Source organism: Lycorma delicatula, chromosome 12 (assembly GCF_047948215.1).
Source record: "Lycorma delicatula isolate Av1 chromosome 12, ASM4794821v1, whole genome shotgun sequence".
Taxonomy (NCBI): domain Eukaryota; kingdom Metazoa; phylum Arthropoda; class Insecta; order Hemiptera; family Fulgoridae; genus Lycorma; species Lycorma delicatula.
Genome location: NC_134466.1, coordinates 11,466,039 through 11,492,844, shown reverse-complemented (window position 1 = coordinate 11,492,844; position 26,806 = coordinate 11,466,039).

The following is a 26,806-nucleotide window of genomic DNA, read 5'->3' as shown; positions in this document are numbered from 1 at the left end:
TTTGTAAGACCGTTTTATTTCTTCTTTCGCTTCTTCGTTCTTCTGTTTACCTGACTTTTTGTATTTGTGGTTGTAATTAATTATAACCGGTAACCCCATAAGTTGTGTGAGCCCCAACCGCTACTCTCTGGCTCACTGCAGTATTTATACTCCCAGTTGTTTTTACGTATCAGCAGCAAACCCCCATCCCTTTGTTCATTCAAGCGTAACGGTTTCCAAAACACCTATCCTCTAAGTTTTATTTTCCTGGATCTTTTGATTTTTTGTAACTTTTTACTCTTCTAAAAATATTTTTCGAATGTTATCTCTCGATTTTTCTCCTTTTAAATTTATTTGTCTGTTTATACGCTTCCTTAATTTTTCTCTCTTTTTCGCTATCGAACTTTCCATCTCTAGAAGTTTCTGTAACATGCCAAAGCTTGGTAGGATCTTTCAGGATCTAGCTAAAAGTTGAATTCGGTAACAGCCGGTCCAGATTAATGCCGATAACTGGAAAATCGGGTATTTCTTAAAAAAAAAAGCCCGAATTTCATGAAATCAATAATAAAAGAGATTATCAGACAGTTAATAGAGTCCGTTCTTAGTATTATTTATTTGACATCGGCGTAATCTAGTGTTAATTTAAAAAGAAGAAAACAGTATATTTTTCTTCAGATTTTTTTTGAAGAAAAAATTTCCGTAATAAAATGAAATTTTATAGGTTAAAACTACGATTAGAGAATAACACGACTGCCCAAAAAGGAGCGTAATGTATTTAGGTTGTATGTTTTTACGTATTTATGTTCCATTGTAGCAGCTCAACAACTGAACCAACTTACATGCATGACCCCGCGTTGAAATTCTTACGTTATCGGGAATGTCATAGGCTATATAAGTATGTAATCTATGTAAATAAAAATGTAAATGTTCGTTCAAAATCTTAAATCTCCGAAAGTTCTTCACCGATTACTTTGAAATTTTGACACAAGGTTGGGTTCGAATGGCGTGTTTTTATGTACCTACTATTTATATACCTAAGATGTCACACCTGTGATAGATAAAAACATGCTATTTTTTTGAAAAACAGCCCTATCTGTTGGACGTAAAAGCAACATACGATATACTAAATATTTTACGATTCCATTTTTAATGTATCCAGTAGTTGTGTCCGTTGCAGACTAAAATCTACTGGACTCATTTACGCGCGGGGAAAAAGGGAGGAAGGGAAAAATCGGAAGGGGTAAAATTGAAAAAGGGAAGAAGGGGAAAGTGGAAAAAATGGAAAACGTGGGAAAAGAAATGGAAGGGAAAAGGCGAAAATAAAAAGTGAAATAGGTGAAGAGGAGGGGAAAATGGAAATAAAGGGAATAGAAATGGGGGAAGGAAATATCGTGAAAATAAAAATGAGAAAAGAAAATGGGGAAAGAGGAAAAAGAAAACGGGGAAAAGTAAAAGGGAAAAAAGAAAAGGGGAAAGGGAAAAAGGAAAAGGTTAAATTTGGTGACGGTCCGTACTAATTTTGTTACGGTTTAATCAACCTTTCAGTTGTGTTCATTTAATCTTTATATATACTCATATCTAGCAGTAGCGAAGCATTGCCGGGTCTGGTAGTATATATATATATATATATATATATATATATATATATATACAAAAATGTATATGTAGTATTTGCCCATTGAAGCACAAACGTTAATGAATTGAATTAATGAACTGTGGACTGTGAGCCTTTATCACAGCTGGGTTTGAACTGTTACGAATCAGTCGAATGAATAATTTACAAAAACAATAGAATTAAATTTAGGTTAAATAAAATAAAATAATATCAAATAAATTAAGAAGATTTCCGTTTAATAATAATGGGCTTCCCGCGGGGACTGCGTGTGAAGCTAGAGTCGTGATGTGTGATACAAGCGCCTCGTGCGAGGCTAGATCACTCATTTCCATCAACTGGTAGCAAAGAAGGTGGCCCTGGAGCGCTGTTTTGGGAGGTACAATGGAGTGCTCTTATAATATCTCTGCCACCAATCATCTTATTTTCATATTCAAACGGGGTATTTTTTAGGAGGTTGAAAGCTAACTTTTGCATGCATCAACTACACTCTCCGTCTAACAAATCACGGTTATTCAGAAGTGTTGTTATATCTTCGCGACCGATCTTACGATTTTCAAAATTCAAACTGGGTATTTGCTAGTATAATACAAAATCACGATGGAACCAAACCAGAACGAAAAGAACAATGTTTGTTAACTTTTTTTTTTCTGCAGGCGTGTTTTTTAATTTTTTATATTTATCTCTTGTTTATTTATGAATAGATATTTATTCTTTTTAAATGTCGACAAAGATTTTATTTTGTTTGAAAATATATTTTCTTTATTAAATAATAAAATGAGTAATTAAATATATATGTATATGTATGTATATATATATATATATATATATATATATATATTTTACAAGACCATAATGGATCAGTTTAGTTCATTTTTTGGCAAGTTCTTTCTTTTCTTGCTGATTTGTTGCTTTTCAGCTTTTCTTTTTTGCCAGTAATTTCTAAGGGTTTCAGATCTTCTTGAAGCCCTTTCTTGTTCAGAGTACACCCGGCTTATTGTTTTCTTGGGTTTTTATAGGAATCTTGTTTCTTTATTTTTTAATTTCTCATAGTTTCCGGTTTTCGTTTTTAGGTTTTCACGGGTTATATCTAATTCCTCCATGTCTTTCTGTACTTCGTATAACCACTTCGGTCTGCTTTTCTTGTTCCAGAAAAGTTCGATTATCCGTCTTATAAGTCTGGTCTCTTCCCTTCTGAAAATATGTCCTAGAAAGGAAATTTTCTTCTTTCTGAATTTATTAGTTATCTGTATGATCTTTTTGTAAATCTCTTCGTTTGGAATAATTCTCCAAATCCCGTATTTTTTAATGTTTTTCCCGATGCATCGTCGTAGAATCTGTCTTCAATATTTTCCATTTTGTCGGTAAACCTTGTCTGGTACGGTCCAAATACGGTTTCGCATCCGTAAAGTATTTCTGGTTGAATAACTGAGTTATAATGTCTCATTTTTGTGTTTATGGACATGTATTTTTTGTTATAGATGTTTTGTGTTTTTATTGTGGCTTTGATGAGTTTATTTATTCTTTCATTCCAGTTTGGATTTTCTTGGAGGTTGTGTGTGAAAAAAATAGATATATTTATTTATTAGTATTTTTTTTCCGAACAGGTCTTCAGAGGACCACGCAAGTATAATTTCAATTCCTTCTGATTTGATTTTTCCTCATTCTCTCCTCCAAATTTCTTTCATTCTTTCACTACGCTGTTTTTCGTTCTTCTATCCAGCACATCCATTCTCTTTTCTTTTTGCATTCATAAGCTCCTCTATTCCGCTGAATCTTTTTCTACATTTTATTTCTATCTTGACAAGTTTTGGGAGTTTTATATTACCAAAACCGATCAAAATTGTTTTGTTCAATCTACCTGAATCCATTCGAATCATATGTCCCACAAAATTTAGTCTTCTCTTTCCGATTTTTGGTTTCTAAATGTTCAAAAGTTTTATCTTCTTGTTCCTTTAATTTTGTAAATTCCTTTATTTGACTTCATTCTGTATTCGTCTTTCGTTTTTTATAAGCCATGAATCTTTCTTAAAATTTTCTTTTCAGATTTTAAAAGTAGATTTTCATTTATATATATGTACATATTTATTATTTTTTTACAGATTTACATCAAACTTTGTGAACAATAGCCGTTCTTAGACTGCGTCTTCGTTTATGGTAAATTACATATTTTTATTAATATTATTGGTTTAATGTCATTTTCTTTCATGATAAATAAAAATAGAAATATCTCTATCCTTCTATATTAAAGAAGAATGTGTGTATAATTATATGTGGTCAAATTTCTCCTAAATCTGAAAAACCGTTACAAAATATTGTTTTTACATTTACTTACTCGAATCGCTGTTAAAATTGTTACCAAAATTTTATATTTTATTCTTTAAATTTTCTTTTATGATTTCTATTTTTGTACGTATCTGTATATTTGTTAATAATAATATATAATACGTCGGTTGGCTAAATAAAGCGGTAAGATTTAAAAAACTTACGAGTTGTGTAAAAAATATTTAATGTAAATTTTGTTTGCAATTAAAGTAAAAATAAGGCAGCACTTTTGTGGTTTTATATGAAGGAAGTTTTTTGTAATTTCAAGGTAAATTATTTTTTTTAAATGAAAACCATATTTTATTTTGCGCCTTCATTCTACAAAACAATAAATTAAAATTTGCCTAAATGAAACGATTTTTATTCAGACTTAATTATTAGAGGTATTTCAATAATTGAAATCATATTGTGGTGTATATAGGAATGCGTAATAATGATAGTGTATATTCGCACAATTCTGCGATTTAAGCATGCATATGCATGCAAAGGGCACGATGGTTTTTAATAATCATGAGTAGTAGATTTATCTGTAGCTCATAATTCATGACCTTTTGTTAAAACAGAACTTAATTTTATTAATAATACAATTTAAATTGTATTACTAAAATACTAAATGCTAAGTACTAAATAAATTAAATAATAAATACTAAAATTTAATATACTTAAATTGTATTTTAACATTAAAAAACAGCGATTAAATTTCGTAAAAACATTTTCATTTGTTTTTGTTTAGGTATGAATTTCTATATAAAAAGAATGGAAAACGAGGTTTTTTGAGCCGTATAAATAATTTTTTATTCTGATCGATAAATAATGTAGGTTGCAACGGGAACGAATAATACTTCACGGGTAAAAAAAGCAATTGTCCTAGAATTTGTTTTGTAAACTGTTCTCGAGATATCAGCGATTAAATAAAAAGATTGATTATGTTTTTATTTTACCTTTGTTCTTCATAGAAAATCTACGCAAAAAACTATTATTTCAGTTTATAATCATAATATATATTTATTTTAATTTATATGGTAGAATGTGGAACGATATCATTCTACATTTTTAATAATGGGTTGATATTATTTTGATGAAAAAGAAATAAATAATTTATAATTTTCTTTAAAAATGCACTTTAAATAAAGCTGAGAAAAAAGTTGTAGGATTTTCCCGTCAAGCGGCTTACACAAGGATACACACACAACTTAATTTAACATGTCAGTTCTACAGCAGTTCTCCTTATGATAAGAGAGATCATTATTGATGCAGTATACCCACTTGACCACTAGTTTAGAGCATTTATTGAGCTTGGGGTGCGATTTTGCGAATATTTTTTTTTATTATTAAAAAATGTGCCTGAGAAAAATAAGATCTTAATTAGGCGAAATTTCGAGATATTGAGGGTGACCTTACCCACTCGACCTTTTAAGTTGAAAATTTAATAGCATCAATGCCCCACATGTAGATAATTTGATCAAGTTTGGTCAAAATTAGAGAAGTAGTTCTGGAGATATAAGGTGATTTAGAACGCGATTTCGATCACACACACGTACATCAAAATTTCCATCCGGTTTTTTGGGTTCCTTATGTGTCAAACGTCAAGATCCGTAGAAACGTCAAGAAACCGTATATGCCCGAATTGAACCGATTAGCAAACTTTTCCTTCTACAGCTATAGTTTTATTATACCGCTAGGCGGGAAAGTATAAGTTTGTGAGAAAAAAAATGAATTCCTCTTCTCGTTTTGTGGAAACTTTTATTCTTTTTTTTCTTAATTTACATACTCAGTTGTATCTTAGTAAAAGTTTCAACATTAAAAAAAATAAAATCTAAAACAGCTTTTCTTTGAAGTTTTATTTTTGATTTAGTCGCAGGAAAAGTGTTTCTTTTCTAAACCGAATTTATGAATCTGAGAATAAATTTTTACCAAAAAATTTCCAGCTATGAAATTTATAGACAATAAAATTTTAAACTATTCATTAAAGAAATGATTCCGGAATTTCAATTGAAAATTTCTTACTTTGTTTTGCGGCACCTTTTTTGTAGTTATTTCAGTGAGGATGTGTTTTAATGTACAATTTCAAAGAAAATTAGTAAACAAAATTAGGTTTAAAATATCTGATGTGGACACCACATGACTTCCTTGTATGTCTACTAAATTATATTCACACATTTTTTAAAAAATGAAACGTAAGTAAAATTTTATTTCATAAATAACGTTTATATTTTTTCATTTTTTTTATACTTTTTTTTATTGGCATTACTGAATTTTTTATTCTTTATTTGGTTTTAACATTTTCTTACTCTTTTTTTGAGATATATTTCTTTACGTTATCTTTCCTTTTTCTGTATGATTGTTTCTTTTCATTTTTGATTATTCACCAAATAATCCAATAATAAAAACTAAAATTTTACCCTGTAAGGTCGAAATTAACATTTGTAACCAGTATACAAAAGTTCACTAAACGGAATAGTTTAATTATTATTAACTTTTATTTATACAAACACTTTTTTTTTTTTGTATTCAGTCATTTGACTGGTTTGATGCAGCTTTCCAAGATTCCCTATCTAGTGCTAGTCGTTTCATTTCAGTATACCCTCTACATCCTACATCCCTAACAATTTGTTTTACATATTCCAAACGTGGCCTGCCTACACAATTTTTCCCTTCTACCTGTCCTTCCAAACACTACAATCACTAGAAATCTGAAACTTTTGTTAATCAACTCAGGAAGATACGAATGATACTAATCTAGAGACTGTATTACGTAACAACAATTGCAAGAAGCTTATTACGCGCAAGTGAAAAAATTTTTCAAAAATCATTTTAAATTGAACACAATTCAAAAATGTCTTTTATTTTTCTGTCAAATAATTAAATAAAATGATTTTTTAAAAAGTAAAAATATACAATTTTTAGAAGATTTTGCAAAGAAAATTAAAAAATAATACGATTTTAATTTATGATTTTCAATTAATATTAAATAATCAAATGTTTCACCAAATCTGATGTAGAAACCACATACATGACTTTCTTGTACGCCTATTAAATTACATATACACATTTTTTTAAAATGAAAGGAATATAAAATTTTATTTCACTAATAAATTCTGAATTTTTCATATTTTTTTTCTTGTTATTATTGAATTATTATTTATCATAAATTTTTTTTACGATCAGAGGTAAATAATTATTAATAAATCAATATATTTAAATTAAAAAAAAATAAAAGTTAAAAAAAAGAAGGAAATGAAGTCGGATTAAAAGCCTGTACCTTCCCGTTGTAAGACCCAAATATTTCATTAATTCAAATTTTATTTGGCTATAATTCTGAAACCAATGAAAATAAATACCATTTATCATATATCGTTTAAAATCTCTCGATGATAGCTTACTACCGAAGTTAAGAGAAAGTCCAAAATCCAAAAAAAAATTTGATTTTGGGCATTTTTCGTCAAGTCGATTGCAATCAAAAAGGGGAGATGCACAGCTAGATTTAACAACAGTGCTAACTTCAAAATTTCAACATCCTACGGCTCATCGTTTTTGAGTTATGTACAGACGTCCCGTCGAAACTAGTCAAAATGGATTCAGGGATGGCCAAAATGGACATTTCCGTTGAAATCTGAAAACCAAATTTTTCGCGATTACACTATTTCCTTTAATTCGTACAAGGAAGTAAAAAATGTTTTATATGGACTTTCTTTCCTTTTATAGTTACAAATAACTGATACCTGAAGCATAAGAGCTGAATTGATTTTGAGTAATTCAGCTTGTTTAAAACTATACAACCGCGCGCGCGTGTGTGTTTTGTACATATAAAAAAATTAATTTTTAATTATAAGGCGAGTATAACGTTGTTAAAGGATATCATATAGCTTGTCTCTACGTGGTGGAATTTAATTTTAACCTAACAGTACAACTTGACAAAATTTTTAAACAGGTGTTACCTATTTTAACGAAAACACTACTCTGTTTTTTTTTGTTTTTTTAGTTGTGTGAGAGTTTGTGAAGGATAGAGAGTGTTTGTGTGCTGAGTTAAATATGTGAGGTATAGTAGGTACGTGTCAGGTATACAGGTTAGGGTGTTGGCTGCAGCTCGGTGAGGGTGTTACATCAGACAGCCTGAACGTGTTCTATAACTATAGTGCCACTATATCAAGGGAATGGGTATAGTAGGGGATCGGAAGGGGGTATAAATGTCGGTAGGATACATGAAGTGCGGGAGGAGCGGATGAACGCTGTGAGCCTTATGATGGCATCATGTTGTTAAACCCTAAACTAATTACAATTTCATTGTGAAAGCGTTGCGGGAGTTGCTTATAATTTCGTGTGCGTATATATGTATCCCTAAATGTACACGAGAATACGTGCATTCGCGTATATGCGCGGGTTTGAAAAAAATTATAATTAAGTCGAATTTGATGTAGGAGCAATTCAAAACGTTTCGATCGATTTCAAACGGTTTTAAATTTGAAGTTTACACATAGAACGATATTCTATTGTTCAGCAATCAAAAGAACGTATCTGAGTTTGAACTAAAGGTTAACAAAAAATATAATATTTAAAAAATTGGCATATTATGTGACCGAGAGTTGGTGTACTGGTACAATATAATGGATTCTTACTAGCTACTCCTGAATTCGATTCCCAGAAGTGATATAGGATTTTTTCTTCAAATCCTTCTCATCGTCATAAATAACAATAATAGTTAGTTATCTGCTTAGTTAGATGTATATTTATTATGTGAATAACCGAGTAAATAAATTAAATTTAACATATGGTTTCTCCTTTATTTTACTATGAGTATGTTTAAACAGCGAGAACCACGTCGTTTACATTTAAAGAAGAAAAAAAACGGATAGCTTTGATAATTGTAAAACTATTGGTACAGAAACCTCAAAATAGGGTGCACAATTTGATTTTTGTAGTAAAATGATTTAAAGTTTTTTGGTTAACAGTTAAATGTTAAGAAAATAATGTAAATGTGTTTTTTACCCGAATAATTTAACCAAGAAAAACGCGACACAGGCGCATAACATTTTAAAGAAGTGTTGTGGAACGTCGATTTTTCGTATGTCCAACCAACATTCGTACTACGCAATTAAAAAAAAAAAAAAATATTTAAAAAAATCCCTTTTGGCACGCCGGAAGGCGGAAATAGATTTCACCGGTGCTAAGTAGGGGAAAAAAATACACTTTAATGTTAATAAAAACCTCTAACTTAATCAATACGACAATGGTTGCAAGTGAAAAAAAGTTTCACATGTTTAGCATACGACAAGCCCCACCTTAGAATTCCAGCAACATTTTTATCATCCCTTGCCGGAAGGGTTGGTCATATCAAAAATTGTTTCAGACAAAAGTTTTAGGTAATGTTTAGAGAACTAACGGTCACTTTAAACCGATTCGATGCTGTGCCTATTATAGGAGGTATCATTTTTTTTTTGTCTTAGAAATCTCATTTTTTCCACCCCCTGGGTCAATAGTTCGTGATATATAAAAAGACTTTACTTATATAACTTTTAGGTCCTTATCCCAAAAAATAGTAGGGACTATGGGTATTCGATATTTTACTTAATAAGAGTTATTACGATATTTTTTTTTTTCGAAAAAGCCTCCCCAATTCCATCCCCATGGTTCGATTTTGCCTATTAACGAACTAGACCGAGATTTTGGGTCGTTATATTTTATGTATCAATTTGAAAGTTATTGGCGCAAACTTACGGCAGTTATCGTGTCCACAAAAAAGTGATATTTATTTATATATATAAACTAGCGGACTCGCAGACGTTGTCCTGACGTGGCATTGTTCTGTAATAAATACACAACACATAAATATAAGTAACTTATTTTAGTTAAAATTAGTAGGAATGTGGACCAAATTTCATTAATTTGACTATAGTAAGACTATTATCAGTTTGTGATTTTTGTATTACTGTAATGGGTTTATTGATTAATTAATATCTATTTTCACTAAATATTAAGATGTCTGATGAAAATTGAATTAAAAAGTCGAAACGCCGTAAAATTAATAATTAGTGTAATTAATAAATTTTCATCCACATTACTGCTAATTTTCACTTAAAATCATTCTAAAAAAGAACCTCCCACATTTTTTTTTAAATTTAATAATTTTTAAGTTTCATACCCGTGTGATAGCTTAATTAATCAATTAATAAAAAATTAAAGCACTGTAAAAAAAGCAAGGAAGTTAAAATTTTAGTAGAAATTTTTCTCATTTTTTATGTATTTTCTCATTCTTTATTTTAACATCTATTTTACCAAATCAAAAATGTGAATTAAAAACAATTTTAGAAAATGCTTTATAAAATTAATCAGCTACAAAAATTATAAATTCAATTTTTTAAATATACTTATTTAACTAATAATTATTTTAATTAACTTCTATTTTAATTTTATAATTATAATTTATTTTAAAAACTTACATTTTTATTTTCAAAAGCCGTTCAGTACTTCATAAGTTGTATAAAATCAAATGAGAATTGACAATTTAAATTTGTAGGTTAAGTTGATTGTTATCGAATGCACTTGTATACATCATTAAAATTTATGAAAAATCATGTAAAATACTCACTTCAATACTGCACCTTACAAATTTGCACAATGTATATTTTTTAATTACAATTTAAAACGTTATTTCAATAAATAATATAATATAATATAATATTCTCAATAAGCGAGCAATTCTAGCAGACTCGGCAATGCTTCGTTATTGCTAGATTTGAGTATGTATACAGATTAAATAAACACAATTGAAAGTTTCATAAAACCTTAAAAAACTGAACTTTAGGAACTTCACAAAATTTAACGATTCACTTTATAAAAGTCAGAATGTAATTAAATCTAAACGGCAAAACAACAGCATTACCTATCGGATTTAATTCAAACTACTCTCTAAACACAGTAGTCCGTTAAAAATACGAATCTTAATGTAATAACGACACTAAGCTACGACCAAGTAACTGATATGCCAAAAACGAAAAAAAATTTTAAAACGCGATCGCAGCACTGCCTACCGGATCCAGTTGTTAACCTTAACCATTCCAAGATCAACAGTAATACATACATAAATAAATGAATTAAAAAAACATTTTCTATCGGATCAAATTGTGAATCTAAATAATTCTCAAATCAACTTAATCACACACACACAAAATTTCATCAATTTCAGTCCAGCCGTTTAGGAGGAGTTCAGTCACATACACATGGACAGAAGAAATATATATATATATATATATAAAGATGTATATATAAACATTTGCCTTGACGGTTATTTCGGGGTCTGAGGGATGTGAAACGCGAAGAAATGTCGAAATTTTCCGGAAGTCGAATCATGGTACATATTACAATAGCTTTCTTATGAAATTTACCTAAAATATTATCAAATAAAGCTTTGCTTCAATAGAAAATGTACTTTTATCGACTTTTTTTGGTGGGTTTTTCAATATACTTTTTATACGGATTTGAATACTAGATCGTGGATACCAATGTTCTTTGGGGTTTGGTTTTAGTTAACTACACATCTCAGAAGTGGTCGACCTTAGACTGTACAAGACTACACGTCACTTCACTCATACATATCATCCTCATTCTTCCTCTCAAGTAATACCTGACGGTGATTCCCGGAGGCTAACCAAGAAAAAAAAAAGATTTCGTCTAAGTAAGGCCATATTTTTTCTTAAGCACATTTGTTAAAAATTAAAAAATAATATTTGAAAAAAAAAATATTTTGGTAAATCGAATCTACTCCCCAAAAATGCTCTGAACTACTGCTATGTTGTGACGTCACAGGTGCCCGGTAGAATTAAATAAATGAATAATATTTAAAGTGTAAAAAATTATTTCGATCTGACTGGGTCTCGAACTCGATCGCCCGGTCGATTTGGTACCTCGTGAGTTAAGCCTCGCGGCTACACCAGTCTGCCGACCGTAAGAGCGAAATTTGTTTTATGTAAATTGCGAAATTACAGTAGTTTAGATAGTGCGGTCGTCGCTGCTTGTATCGCCACACTCGTGCGAATGGAGTACGGTATGCGCTCGCGATTAATTAGAATCATTAAATTAAATAAACGATGAAATCTTATCCTCCCCTACTAAAGGAAATTTGAATATTTGTCAATATGCGTGTCCGTACTCCTTACCTTAGCACCGGAATTTACCGATCAGTAGCGGAAAATCCCGAATCGTTAAATGTCTCGTGGTGGGCAGGTGTATACTTATGTTATTATATATCGATATGTCGTATATATATCGATATATATTCAAGATATATATTAATAATATATAATTTTTTTTAATTTATATGAACGGAATTATTTTTAATTTCGTCGGCATCTGAATGTACCGACCATTAGCGGAAAATCCCGATTCCTTAGTGTCAATTTCTAGAGTTAAATTTCTAATTTAACTTTTTTTATATCAATTTTCATCATTTAAAAAATAAATATTTTTACACAAGAGGTAATCAATTTTGGACACCTAATAATCCCATTCCGGGACGCTCGCCTGCCAGGGCAACCCGCCCGGAGGGCGTGTCTATGGCACTCCTCTGCAGCTAGTATTTAAGTTAAATGATAAATATTTAAAATTAACTTGTGTTTGTGTGTGTAAGCCGCGCATTAGAAACACCCCTCAGTTGTCAGCTTTTTTATATTTTTTAAAATAATTTTTAACAAATGTTAAAATTCAGTAATTTACTGAATTTCTCCTCAATATATTTTTTGTAAGATTTTTTTTAACAAATTTTTTTTTATAAGTTTTATAAAACATATTTTATAAAAAAAGTAAATTTTTAAAAATTCTAATTTTCTTCAAATAGTTTTTGTAAATTTTGATTCTTTTAAATTCAAATATACACTCATTGACATTTTGTAACCTGTTTCCCGTAGCATTCTGCGTATTTATTGAGTATATTTTTAACTTTACTGAACAGATTTATGATTTTTTAGATATTTTTGTCTTTTTATTTCATATCAATTAAAAATTAAAATTATACGACCAGTACATATAATAAACCATTTATAATTTTCCAGTTATCCGTATTTCTGACTATCCGAATTCGACCTTTGCGTAGGTCAATCGGTGTTTCACTGAAATGATTTCAAAGTTAATACTTTTATTTATTTTTAAGTTCGTTAAATCAAGTATTTTTTTTATTTTTTTACTCCAGCTACAATTTTACAGTTATGAAGAATATTTAAAATTAAAATAAAAAAAATTCCTGTTATCTTATATTAATCAGCGAGACGTATTTATGATTTATTCATCGTAAGCTATATTTTGATATACGAATAGAATTTTCAATTCAGAATGCTGTAGATGACAAGTGACAGGAAAAACGTCTAGTAAAGGGTTAGGGTTAATATAAATATTAAAGTAAAAATAAGGTTGAAGGATATAACAGATAAAATTGAGGAAAAGTTTTCCGTTAGGAAAATGATATACTTAGTCGATAGGCCTATTGTAGTGTTAGTCTTATACTACCGAAGCGCATCCTGGTGTCAGAATTTTTAACAACAAAATGGACGTATGATTAAATTGATTGAAAATGTAAAGTTTGGGTTTTTGTGTTTGGCATCCCTGATAAATAGTTTTATCTATGTGAGGTGTGTGTGTGTGTGTGTGTGTGTGTGTGTGTGTTTGTGTGTGCGAAAAGTGATGAAAATATATCAATGAATAAGGTAAGGATGATGCCATTAATCTTGTGTAAAGAAAAATTGAACGATCTTTTATTATAACTACAATGCAGTGGCAGTACAACATTTAAACTGTCAAACTATTTTGTTATCAACCATGTACAACCAACCAATAATACATACTCCTATCAAATATTATTATTAATATGAAATTCAATCTTCTGAAATAAAAAAAGTTCGCTAAGGATATAAAATATGTTTTAACTAGTATGATTTGAAGTAATCCTTTATCTATGTTCTTTTATGAAATATAGTATATATATATATTAACTCTTGCCCGCTTCCATGCTTGGATTCACTCAGATTTTGGATTTATACCTTGAATAAGTTTTCAACAGAAAGATTAAACTTTTGTTAAAATTCTACCGTAATTAAAGTTTGATGTTATAGTGGGCATATTGACAAACCGGTTTAAATAATTTGCCGAGGTCTTGTCAAGTTGTTTCTAATAACTGGCTTTATCCTGGAGATTTTCGTATACTATAAACTTCACTGATCGATTATGTTTAAGGGAGTTTTGTGGCGTATAAAAATTGCCATGCCTGACTGGAATTCGAACCCGGGACCTTCGAATGAAAGACCGATACGCTACCATTCCGCCACGAAGATCGACTTAAAAAAACCGCATTTTGGATACCGTAATAAATCAAAACAACTTCTCAGAAACCGACGCGAATATTATTATTTATTTTTTGGTTCGCTATTCTTCATTTTCAGTTTTTCCCACTCGCAAAACGACGAGCAGAATCACGTATGTTCCCGTACGGGTGGTGGACTCACTCGTGAGTTTTCGAAAATTCCCGTTTTATCTCGTACGTGCATGGAATGTCAGTTCCGTGCATTTAAAATATAGTCTATATTTAACATGAAATTAATCGGTTTTGAAACTATAATCGTAATAAAAATAATTCCTCTATTAGATATAGAAGATAAATTAATCAAATCATGTAATATAAACTAAAACAGAAATATTTAAAAAATATTTCCAAAATTATATTTACTATAAATTATTTTTTATCACATAAATTATTGTTATTGAATTCGTCAATAAATGGTGCAGTACGTAAGGTATCGATTATAATTTGTTTTTGTACGCGTATGTAAACATTACAGCGTTGAACCGCTCGTGGTATTTTACATTAATTGAAATATTACCAAACGGAACAAATCGATCAAGTAATAAACTAAAATTAGCATGCAAACAAAAGAAGTTGAGCGTAAAGTAAAAATATTTCGCATCGAATTGGAAGAATAAATTGATGGTGAATGTGAATCGAGTCGACTCCCCGAATACAATCATTATTCATTAGGCTACATATCGTTGAAATTTAAACATTTTCGTACAAAATTATGGTTCGTTTCCTCCTTTCCAAAACCACAGCAAAAGTCGAACGACTGGTAAAAGCATTACACAGGCTGCTCAGTAACTTTTCTGGTCCAAAGTCATCTCGCAGGAGGATATATGCGCTCATGTCATAACCTCAGTACTCCTCTATAGAATCACAGTGGTATACTGCGCTGGAGAAAGACTCGAACAGGTGCATCCTGGAATAAGGAGAATAGCTCTGATGATCGCGTCTGCCTACTCCTCAGTTTCAACAAAGGCTGCCCTAATTATTGCTAGAGTTCCCCCTCACCGCCAGTTGGCGGTGATGTGGTGTGACGTCATTAGGGGAGGAAACAAAAGAACTGCTCGGGCGGGCATCATACGCGAGTGGTAGGGGAGGTAGGTTCTATCATCAGCGGGACGTTGGATCCACCCCTTAATCAAACAGGTTGCACCGTGGATCGACCGCAAATTTGGCCAACTCAGTTTCTGGTTAACCCAGTTTTTAACGGGGCACGGGGTCATATCTGTATCTGTTCGAGAGGAGGATTGCTATATCACTTATATTGCGGAGACTATGACTCCCCTGAACATGTGTTCAGGAGTCGACGGTGGATGGTCGAAAGAGGCATCTGCGAACAACTAACTGGACCCCTCGATATTGACACGATTATACCGAACATGCTGTCTGGAGTAAAAAATTCAGGGCTGGGTCAGTATATATAGCAACGATACTACAGCACAAAGGCAGCGAGGGTGATAGACAGCCTCCTGTGAAGTCGTCATTCGTTCAGTCTTGCCGGGATGGACGACGACGATGAAACATGAGGAATCCGTCGCTGTTAAGACCGAGACCCGGCCGGGGCCCTCTCAGAGGACCCTATTAGAGGCATTGCCGTTAAGACCGAGTCCCGGCCCCTGTGGTGGGGTTTAGGAATGACATAGTCGGGCCCAGATATCTTGCCCTAGGGCAGGCACTGAAACGATCTGTTAAAGTAAATAATCCCCTGAGCTGTGCTATGCTTCACGGCAAATCGAATCCAACCCAGGGGGTAAGGAAAAAGCTACAGAAAAAAACCCGAATTTTTCAAAAATGGTGAAATACGTGTCAATTTTTTTCACTATTACCACACTTTTGGTTTTTGGGATTAGAATTTTCATTAAAAATTTGTCCCCGTTTTCAGTCCCTTATTAAAGCAGTTTCCCAAAATCCTTCCTTATTGGATGCCTACGTTATAAATCCAACATTTTTTCCAAAATTCACCTACCTATATAGGTTAAGCGGTTTTGCTGTACATTAATGAGTCTGTCAGTTAGATAGTCAGAACATTTTATTTTATATATAAATTTATACCTTATACTATTGCCACAGATTGTTTCATTTAAAAGTTTAAGCTTTTAAATTCTTTTAATTCCATCACTTTCAATAAACTCATTCATTTAACGATAACGTACCAGCCAGTTATTCGGACCGGTCTAGACTAGAGATTATAACATTTTCCCCTACCGTCGTATGTGTTATCTTCCTGTAAAATTATCTATAACATTGATTCTCAAACTTTTCGCCCACATTGAGAATTAAACATTTTCTGGTGCTTCCAAAAATTTTTAAACTTACCATCTGTTAAAAAATAATAATTACAATTGCTGTTTTTAAGATACGGTCTGAAAAACAGCGATTGCAATTGTTTTTAAACGTGGCATATCCTATTTCTGAGTTGAAACTTTCATTTTAAATGATAGCAATTAAAACGCATATTTAATCATATTTGGAAGTATTTTTATTAAAATTGCTTTAAAAAAAATTACAATTGTATCTACATGATAAAAACAAAGCTTTCAACAGAAAAATTACACTTACATGAATCTGATGTGCTCTAACGAATTTGTTAATATCGGGCTTGGATTTACTTAAAAACAGCCGTAAGTTGGCGCGTTCGGTAACATTCAGCCGATTTCTCTTTTTGGTTAGCAACGTTCCTATATCACTAAATCCACGTTCAAACAATTACGACGCTGGGATTGCTGGGATTGAAGCCAGAAATCGTTGAACAAGCTACCATAATCCAAGGTACAGTTGCGGGAATGACTTTTTCAACCAAAATTCTTGGTAGCTATTCTTGCATTTCATTTCTTCGTTTGTTGTCAGTTCTATAAGTTGCTCTTCTAACTAGGATGATCCTGCTGTGTTGAAATATGAAAAAGGATCCTACACCCAGTCTGGTATGTCTATATTTAAGATGTCCTGGAATCGTTCTTTGAAATTAAGTGTCTCTTTAATTATTTGTATTAGTGCAGTAGGAATTTAATTTTTTGAAATATCAGGAAAGAATAACTTTGCCTCTACTTTAATCAGCCATTGTCTTCCTAGACCGCCTGAACGCCCCCAATTTTCTGTGGGCCTTTTACTGCCCCCCCGTGAAGGCCTCCAGCGGGGGGCATTATCACTCATTTTAAGATCGAATGACCTATAATGTTATTGGTTTTTTTTTTACTATGCTGTTTAGTTCTGATGTTTTCGTTTTTTAACTTATTACAATTGAATTAACGAAAGTTAATTTAATTAAAAATATTTAAAAAATAAGTGAGATGACTAAGATAAAATTTACAACAAAACTGGCTGAATTATTTATCCATTGTGCGCGCGTGCGCGGGTTTGTGTGTGAATATACTGAATGCAATGTTATTTATACAAAACAAATTAAAATAGTAAATTTTAAACTTGCAAGTTATTAGTGGTCGTCGTACTGAAATTCTGTGTAGTGATTAAGTGTATGTGTACATATTCTTAGGTACCTTATCTTTTTACCGGCATTTTGAAGAAAAGTACGGTATTACTTTCCGTCACATAGTTTGATTGGGGAGTGAAATTGAATTTTCTTTAGGTTTAAAGGTATGAGGAGTACGAAAATACCATTCACTTTAAAATGTAAATTCTATATATATATATATATATATAAAATTTGTGGCTCAATTTAACTATGCTTCAATTTAATTTAAGGCCAACTTCAGTTTGAAGTTATGTTGACTGCATTGCTGTATTTTTCATGGGCGCTTATGCAGTAAGTGAGTTTAAATTTTATACTTTTCTTTAGGGGCCACTCGTAATGGATTTTTGTTGCCTAATTTTGCAAATAATATTTTGATAAATTATTGCATAATTTTTATGTAAGAATTTTTGTAAATTGAAATATTAGTTTTTTTATTTTTTATTTCTAATTAAAGAAAAATAAATTTCCTGGTTTTATTCCGTTAAAAAAACATACTTTAAATTTACACAAATATAATCGTTTCGTATTTTATTTTAACTTTTTTTTTCAATAAAACTAATATAAAGTTTTTGGCCGAACCAAGCATTAGATATGAAACTCACGTTCTTCAAAGTTATATTTTATTTTTTTTAAATAAAAAAAAAAATTTATTTTCATACATTTTTAACTCGTAAATTCGGTGATCCCTAGGGACTTTTTTAAAAAGAATTTTTAAATAATTATATTTTTTATTTAGAATTTATATACGAGGTGTGATCAAAAAATACGGTGAATGAATTTTTATAGCGGCAACTGCCGACGCTACATCCATATGCTGTAATTTGTCCAATAGCGTGATAAACTGAGACAGGCAGGGACAAGTTGTAACACGTTCGAGCTTGCCACCAGTCAGCTGCCAGAGCTGCTGGAGTGAGGTTGTGTTTATCGTGTCTGTCGCGCAACATGGATTTTGAACAACGCATTAACATTAAGTTTTGTTTTAAGTTGTAAAAGTGTGCCAAAGAAGCTCACGAAATGTTAGAATCGGTGTACGGCGATAATGCGGTAACTTTGAAGACTGTATACAAGTGGTTTGACCGATTTAAAAACGGAAATTAGTCTGTTGAAGACGAGCAGCGCGCGGGACGTCCAGTAACCTCAAAAACAGTTGAAAATGTGCAAAACGTGGAAACAATGGTTCGTTCAAACAGGCAAATAACTATTCGAGAGCTATCGGATGACCTTAACATCTCGTACGGGTCCGTTCAAAGCATTTTAACTAATGAATTGTAAATGGGACGAGCGAGTGCAAAATTTGGAGTGATGAACAGAAGGAAAATCGTGTTCAATTTGCACGGAGTTGAAGGGTCGTCTTCATGCAGATCCGGACTTCATGGCCAAAATTGTAACTGGAGATGAAATTTGGGTCTATGGCTATGACCCTGAGATCAAAATGCAGAGTTCCAGATAGAAAACCGGTTCATCTCCTCGCCCGAAAAAGGCACGTCAGTCAAAATCCAACATCAAGGTCATGCTCGTTGTTTTTTTTCGATAGTGAGGGCATAGTGCGATCAGAGTTCGTTCCAAGGGGAATTACTGTAAACTCTGAATTTTATAAGGATGTACCTCAACGTTTGCGAAACGGCGTACGAAGAAAGCGACCAAAAAAATGGACCGATCGCTTCATTCTTCACCACGACAACGCGCCGTGTCACACCTCGCTTCTCATTCGCAAGTTTTTGGCCGAAAAAAGTGTTCCTGTCTGTCCACATCCGCCATACTCACCGGATTTAGCACCATGCGACTTTTGGCTCTTCCCAAAAATTAAAACTGCGCTTAAAGGAAAACGTTTTGACACCATTGCTGACTTTGAGAGGGCCACGACCAAGCAGCTGAAAGCCCTTCCGAAAGACGCCTTCCAGAAATGCCTCCAGTGATGGAGTCAACGTTGGGATAAGTGAATTGCTAGCCAAGGATAGTACATTGAAGGAGATTAAATTGAATTCTATGTAGCCTTATTACTTTTTTTAATAAAAAATTATTCATCGTATTTTTTGATCACACCTCGTATATACTAGCATTTCCCATTGCGGCTTCGTTCGCGAAATACATAATCAGAATTACAAACGTAAATTACCATCACAATGTTACCAAACTTCATAAAGATTGATTTAATAACGGTAGCATAAAATTGAAAAAATGTAAAAAACAATTTATTTTTTTACCCCTTAAAATATTAAAATTTTAAAAAACACGAAAATAGTTTTTAGATATATATCTGAAGAGTATTTACAAGCCAAAATCTAGTGAATATTTCATTTGGTATAGTCGGCAATGGTGGAAACCTTCAATTATTCGAAAAGTTTTACCTTTCTTCATCCCTTTCAAGGTCTGTTTACAATTAATCTAGAAATCGGGTTTTAGATATTCACGTGAAAATTACAAACACCAAAAATCAAATTCATATATTAATTTGTTATCGATAAATTAAAAAAAAAATTGGGAAAATTAAATGTTACCTTATTTTAACTCGGAATTAAAAAAAAATCCTATGTTGCTGTACACTTTCATCGTAAGAAGAACGTGTATTCAAATTTTCATCAAATTCATCTACAGTAGTATTTGCTGGGCGTTGGTAAACAGTCAGTCAAGACATGTTATTTTATATCTATATAAATAAAAATGTAAATGTTCGTTCGTTCAAAATCTTAAAACTCCGAAAGTTCTTCATCGATTGCTTTTAAATTTTGTCACAACGTTCCATTAGAATACGAGCGTGTTTTATACATCTACCGAGGAATATAAACCTACTATTTATACACCTAAAATGTCACACCTGTGATAGGTAAAAACATGATTTTTTTGAAAAACAGCGCTATCTGTTGGACGTAAAAGCAACACGCTATACTACGATTAAATATTTTACGATTCCATCTCAATATTTCCTATTAGGTACGCTATAAAGTAAAAAACTACTGGAATGATTTACGCGCGGGGAGAAAGGGGAAAATCTAAAAAGGTAAAAGGGAAAACTAAAAAGGGAAGAAGGGGAAAATGGAAAAAAGGAAATGGAAAGGTGAAATGGGGAAGAGAACAGGGAATGTGAGATAGGGGGAAAATAATGGTAGAAGGAGGGGAATAGGGAAATTTCGGAAAATGGAAAGAGTAAAATAGGGAAAGGGAATATTATAAAAATGAAAATGGGGAATGAGGAAAAGGAAAGGGGTGAAGGGGAAAAGGGAGAAAGGCTAAATGTGAGAAATGGTAAAAGGGAAAAAGTAAAGGTCAATCAAATTTTGTGAAGTTCCTTAATGCTCATTTTGTTAATGTTTTAAACTTTCAAACTTACCATTGTGTTCATTTAATCTATATTTACACTCAAATTTAGCAATAGCGAAGCATTGCCGGCTCTGCTGGTGTATAGATAAATCTTCACAAAAATAATCTCCAATTAAAAAAATAATAAATAAAATAAACACAACTCAGTACTTTTTTTACGCTTTTATGAAAATAATTGTAAAGATGTTGACGTTAAAAAAAGATATTACAGTATGCATTATTTCAACATTAAACTGAATCGCATGTAAGTTTAGAGTTGGTATTTGGTAGGACGAGAGCCGGCTGCGTGGTGTCTGCCATTACAAGAGGAAATGATATGCAAAGCGAAACTACAGACGGCTGGCTTTTAAGTATTTATACATAGGTCTACGATGTACTATACCGGCTTTATAATGCTAGCATCTTAATATTATATTCTATTTCTGAGCGTTGACTGAAAATTATGCACACGTGTGAATTTCATACGTTACGTTTTAAGGTCCACAAAAATTAGTCCTTACTCAAATTTATAGAGCAAATTTTTTATCGGAGTATTCAAATATCTTTTTTATTAAAATAAAATTAATAAATCCAACTTACCAGCAATTAAAACATAAAATCTCAAGATCTTTCGGTTCTTAAAACATCGTCAGGAGAATTAAAATATTACAAAATAAAGTCAAAATTATAATAAAATTACTGTCACGACTGTACGGATATTATCAATGTAGACAAGTAGGATTATATTGATAATATCCGTAGTCGTGACTGTTATTTTATTATATCTATAATAAAATATAAAGATAAAATTAGATATTCCTTCCACGGTCGATCGGAAACAACGCAATCGACTTAAAATTCGATAAATTTAGACCAAAGACTTCCCAAAGTTTTTAATACCCTTAGTATAATATGATTTGTCCAACTCTGAAAAATAAACCGTCTTCTCTGTTTTTAGCTCATCATTTAAATTGAATCTTCATCCAGCAGACCGTTTCTTCAGATTTGGAAAGAGGAAGTTATCGCTGGGAGCTAAATCCGGCGCATATACAAATACTTCGAAGTGCAGTTGATGTAGTTTTGTAACAACAACCTGAAACGTGTAGGCAGGGGTATTATTCTTTTTTAAAAAAGCACTTTCTTTTTTGGACAGATGTGGATATTTATTCTAAATAGCACCCTTCAATTGGTCCAGTAATAAAGCGTTACAATTCCCCGGTGATGATCCTGCCTTTTTACAGATAGTGTATGAACATCTCATAACGAGAAACCCAAAAAACCGTAGTAACTTTTCCTGCAAAAAAGGTTCCTGCGTTACCGATTTCGCTTTTTTTGGAACATTTTCATCAGCTTCTACCCATTGTTTGGTCTTTGGGGTTTAATGGTGAATCCATGTTTAATGTACTGCTATAAAATGCCGAAGAAACTCATCGGAATCGCGTTTAAATAAGACTAAACATCTTGAGAAGAATTCAGTCGTATGCGTTTTAGTAGACCGTTTCCACACACGGGACCCATTGAAATGAAAACGTTTTCATACTAAAAACTTTGTGTAAAATGTAGTGAAAACGGTCTAACGAGATGTTTGTTATGTCAAAAAATATCTTTTACCTTCAGTCTACGATCATTTTAATAAGGAATGTGAATTTTTATGACAATTTCGTCGGTCTAGCGATTTTCGAAACGTCCTGAGCATTAAAGATCTTTTTTTTTTGTCTTCAGTCATTTGAGTGGTTTGATGCAGCTCTCCAAGATTCCCTGTCTAGTGCCAGTCGTTTCATTTCGTTATACCCCCTACATTTTAGATCCCTAACAATTTGTTTTACATAATCCAAACGTTGCCTGCCTGCACAAGCTTTTCCTTTTACCTTACCCTCCAATATTAAAGCGACTATTCCAGAATGCCTTAATATGTGGCCTATAAGTCTGTCTCTTCTTTTAACTATACTTTTCCAAATGCTTCTTTCTTCATCAATTTGCCATAACACTTCTTCATTTGTCACTTTATCCACCCATCTGATTTTTAACATACTCCTATAGCTTCTCATTTCAAAAGCTTCTAATATTTTCTTCTCAGATAGTCCGATCGTCCAAGTTTCACTTCCACAAAAAGCTACGCTCTAAACATATATTTTCAAAAATATTTTCCTGACGTTTAATTAAATTTTTGATGTAAAATTATATTTCTGACTGAAGGCTCGTTTCACCTGTGCTTGCATCATCTTAAAAACATATTTAATTTTGTTTAAATTCATTTTTATCATCGAAAATGAAGGAGAAAAATCCTTCATAGTACAATCTACATCTTTTTTTATGTCTTTGGGGATACCTTTTAAAAGAAAAAGCTTTAAACCAGTTTAAACTTCAGTTTTATTCATTATTCAGAAAGTATTAAAACATTTTGATTTACTCGATCGCCAAATACAAGGACGTAAACGCACGCGTCTGAATCTTCATAGCATGTAATCTAACGGATCATACTTGACAAATTTCATATTCATTTGTCATACTTGCGCCATCTCTGTGTCAGACCGAGTACTTTCTGAACGTTCTGTATATTTTTATTTCTATGGCTCTAGAGTCTATGTACCTTGGCCTCCTCTACAATTCGTCTTCATTCGTCTCTTACCTTTCTTTTTCCTGTTTAGCCTCCGGTAATTACCTTTCAGATAATACTTTAGAGGATGAATGAGAATGATATGTATAAGTGTAAATGAAATGTAGCCTTGTACAGTGACAGTTCGACCGTTGCTTAGATGTTTGGTTAATTGAAATTCAACAACCAAAGAACACCGGGATCCTAGTATTCAAATCCGTGTAAAAATATCTGACTTTACTAGGACTTGAACGCTGAAGCTCTCGACTTCCAAATCAGCTGATTTGGGAAGATCATCTCTTACCTGCGTCAAGTACTTTCAGTTCGCAACACTCGTGCTCCTCAAAATGTTCTGTCGTTCTGTAGCAATTGAGTTCTTTTTCTTCGTACCCTTGTTTTTGCATGCAAATTTATTTCTGTTATCGATATGTTAGCATTTTTTATAAATGGCCGGCAAGCCAATTTTTCTAGATTTGGTGAATCTTATAATATTTCTTTTTTGTAATATAGAATGTCCAGTATATATATGTAATGTTATTCATATTACATTTTTTAACCTTTCTCTTCCGTAAAGTGATCTAAACAACGATTTAAAAACCAATCTAAATTTTATAAATTAAATAATTAAAGTAATTTAATTAAATTAAGTATTTTTTTAAATACTCAATTTTGTTGTATTCACTAAATACGACTTCCTTTTAAAATAACACGTATTGATTGCCCAGTAATAATTGATTATACGGATAAATTTAATCACTAACCTAAAGTTTATTGTAAAATATTCGTTTCGATCGGCCCGATGGATTTTGAGTTTTAATCGAACATCGGTACAAACAAAAAATTATTTATTTATCTATACGTTGTATAAAAGTAATTATTCATTCCGATTAGCCTTCAATAAAATTTTAATAGATTCCGAAACCGTTGGACTGATATTTTTAATAACCTACTTTAAGTTGTATTTAAATCAAATTTAATTTATTTTGCACTCGTTACGTTTTAATTAATTCTATATAATTAATTATGATATAAATTTTATTTGGTAATATATATATTATTACGCAATGATCGGTTAAAATAATAATTTTTTGTACATTTTAATAGTCTCTTAAAATTCACTAACATTTTATTTCAATTTTAATTTGTAATTATTATTTCATTTAATTCAATAAAATTAAATCTATTTCGTACTTTAAATTTTAAATAAAAATAAAAAAAAACTTTTTTTAATCCAGATTGACATTTTATCCTAAAACTTAATTCTTTATTATCACATATATATTTGGGACAAATATAAAAAATTACATTTAAAAAATTTACATTGTATCCTTTTATACCACTGAAACAATACAGCAGAAATATTTGAATGGGAAACATACAATATTTTTTTGAATTTTAGAATTACAGAAGGATTTAAAAAATTATACATCACGATAAACTATTCGTAAAACTTAGATTTGAAAATAAGTTAAAAAAAATAATTATCTATTAAATATATACAAAACTTTAATTTAATACTATATTATGTAAATGAACTTTTAATAAAAATGAATAAAACTAATTTCGATTTGTAAAGAATAAACATGACAAAAATTATATTTTTGAATGTACAGTGTATCACGAAGTTCTCCTGGGACATTGATAACCTTTTCTACTCGTGAAAAAAGTGGAAAAAAATTACATAAACGTTTGTCCAAAAATTCTTCGTTTGCGAGTTATGGTTAGTGAAAGATTTCGCTCGGATTTCAGCTACCCCGGTTAAATGAGGTCGTACTGAAATTATTAGGACTTTAATTAAAGCAGAGAATTAGTGATTTCTTATGGCTTTTGATCTAAAAATCGAACAAAATAGGTCCCAGAAGTGTTGAAGTTTTTTTTTTTGAAAAAGGCGGAGTGAAACCAATAAATTGTGGTAAAATATTCGGTTTGTTACGGTTTGACGTTTAACGTACAATATCATTGCTAAATTGGTAATATGCACGTAAAAACAAAACGTGTAGAGAATTTAAATTTGAACAAAATGGTGAAGATTTTTTTTGTCTTCAGCTCTCCAAGATTTCTTATCTAGTGTCAGTCGTTTCATTTCGGTATACCACCTAGATCCTAGATACCTGAGAATTTGTTTTACATATTCCAAACGTTGCTTACCTGCACAATTTTTCCTCTCTACATGTCCCTCCAATATTAAAGCGAATATTCCAGGATGCCTTGATATGTGGCCTGTAAGTCTGTCTCTTCTTTTAACTAAATTTTTCCTAATGCTTCTTTTCTCTTCATCTGTTTACCGCAACACCTCTTCATTTGTCACTTTATCCACCAATCTGATTTTTAACATTCTTCTATAGCACCCCATTTCAAAAGCTTCTGATCTTTTCTACTCAGGTACTCCGTCGTCCAAGTGTCACTTCCATATAAAGTGTCGCTCCAAACATATACTTTCAAAAATCTTTTCCTGACGTTTAAATTAAGAAAATTATATTTTTGACTGAAAGCATCTTTCGCCCGTGCTATGTAACATTTTATATCGCTCCTGCTTTGTCCATCTTTAGTAATTCTACTTCCCAAATAAAAAAATTCTACCTCTGTAATCTTTACTCGTCCTATTTTTATATTCAGTGTCCATCTACATTATTTCTACTACATTTCGTTATTTTTCGTTTTGTTCTTGTTTATTTTCATGCGGTAGTTCTTGCGTAGGACTTCATCCATACTATTCATTGTTTCTTCTAAATCTTTTGTACTCGGCAAGAATTACTATATCATCAGCAAATAATATAAAGAAGATTAGTTGAATAAATCAAAGGAAACTTAATTAAAAATTAATGTTTTATTTAAAAACAGTACACTTAAAAAGTGCATTATACGTAATGAATGTTCAAAAATGAGCCTGTTATTTTTAACACATTTCTGGGCACGCTTCTATACTGCCTTTGTTGCTAGTTCTTCAGGGCTGTCCTTAAGTTACACCTAATTTTCTACAATAATTAACGTAAGATTATCACAGGTAGTTGTTTTATTTTTTTAAATTTTAGGTCTATTATTGTGAAAAAATTATTACTTAATTTGATACTAATTTACAATACTAGAATTAACAATAAATAAAAACAATATTTCATCGAACTGAACCTAAAGTGGAGGACATGAGAACAGACACAAAATTATAACAACAATTTTCTGCCATAATCCGGCTAT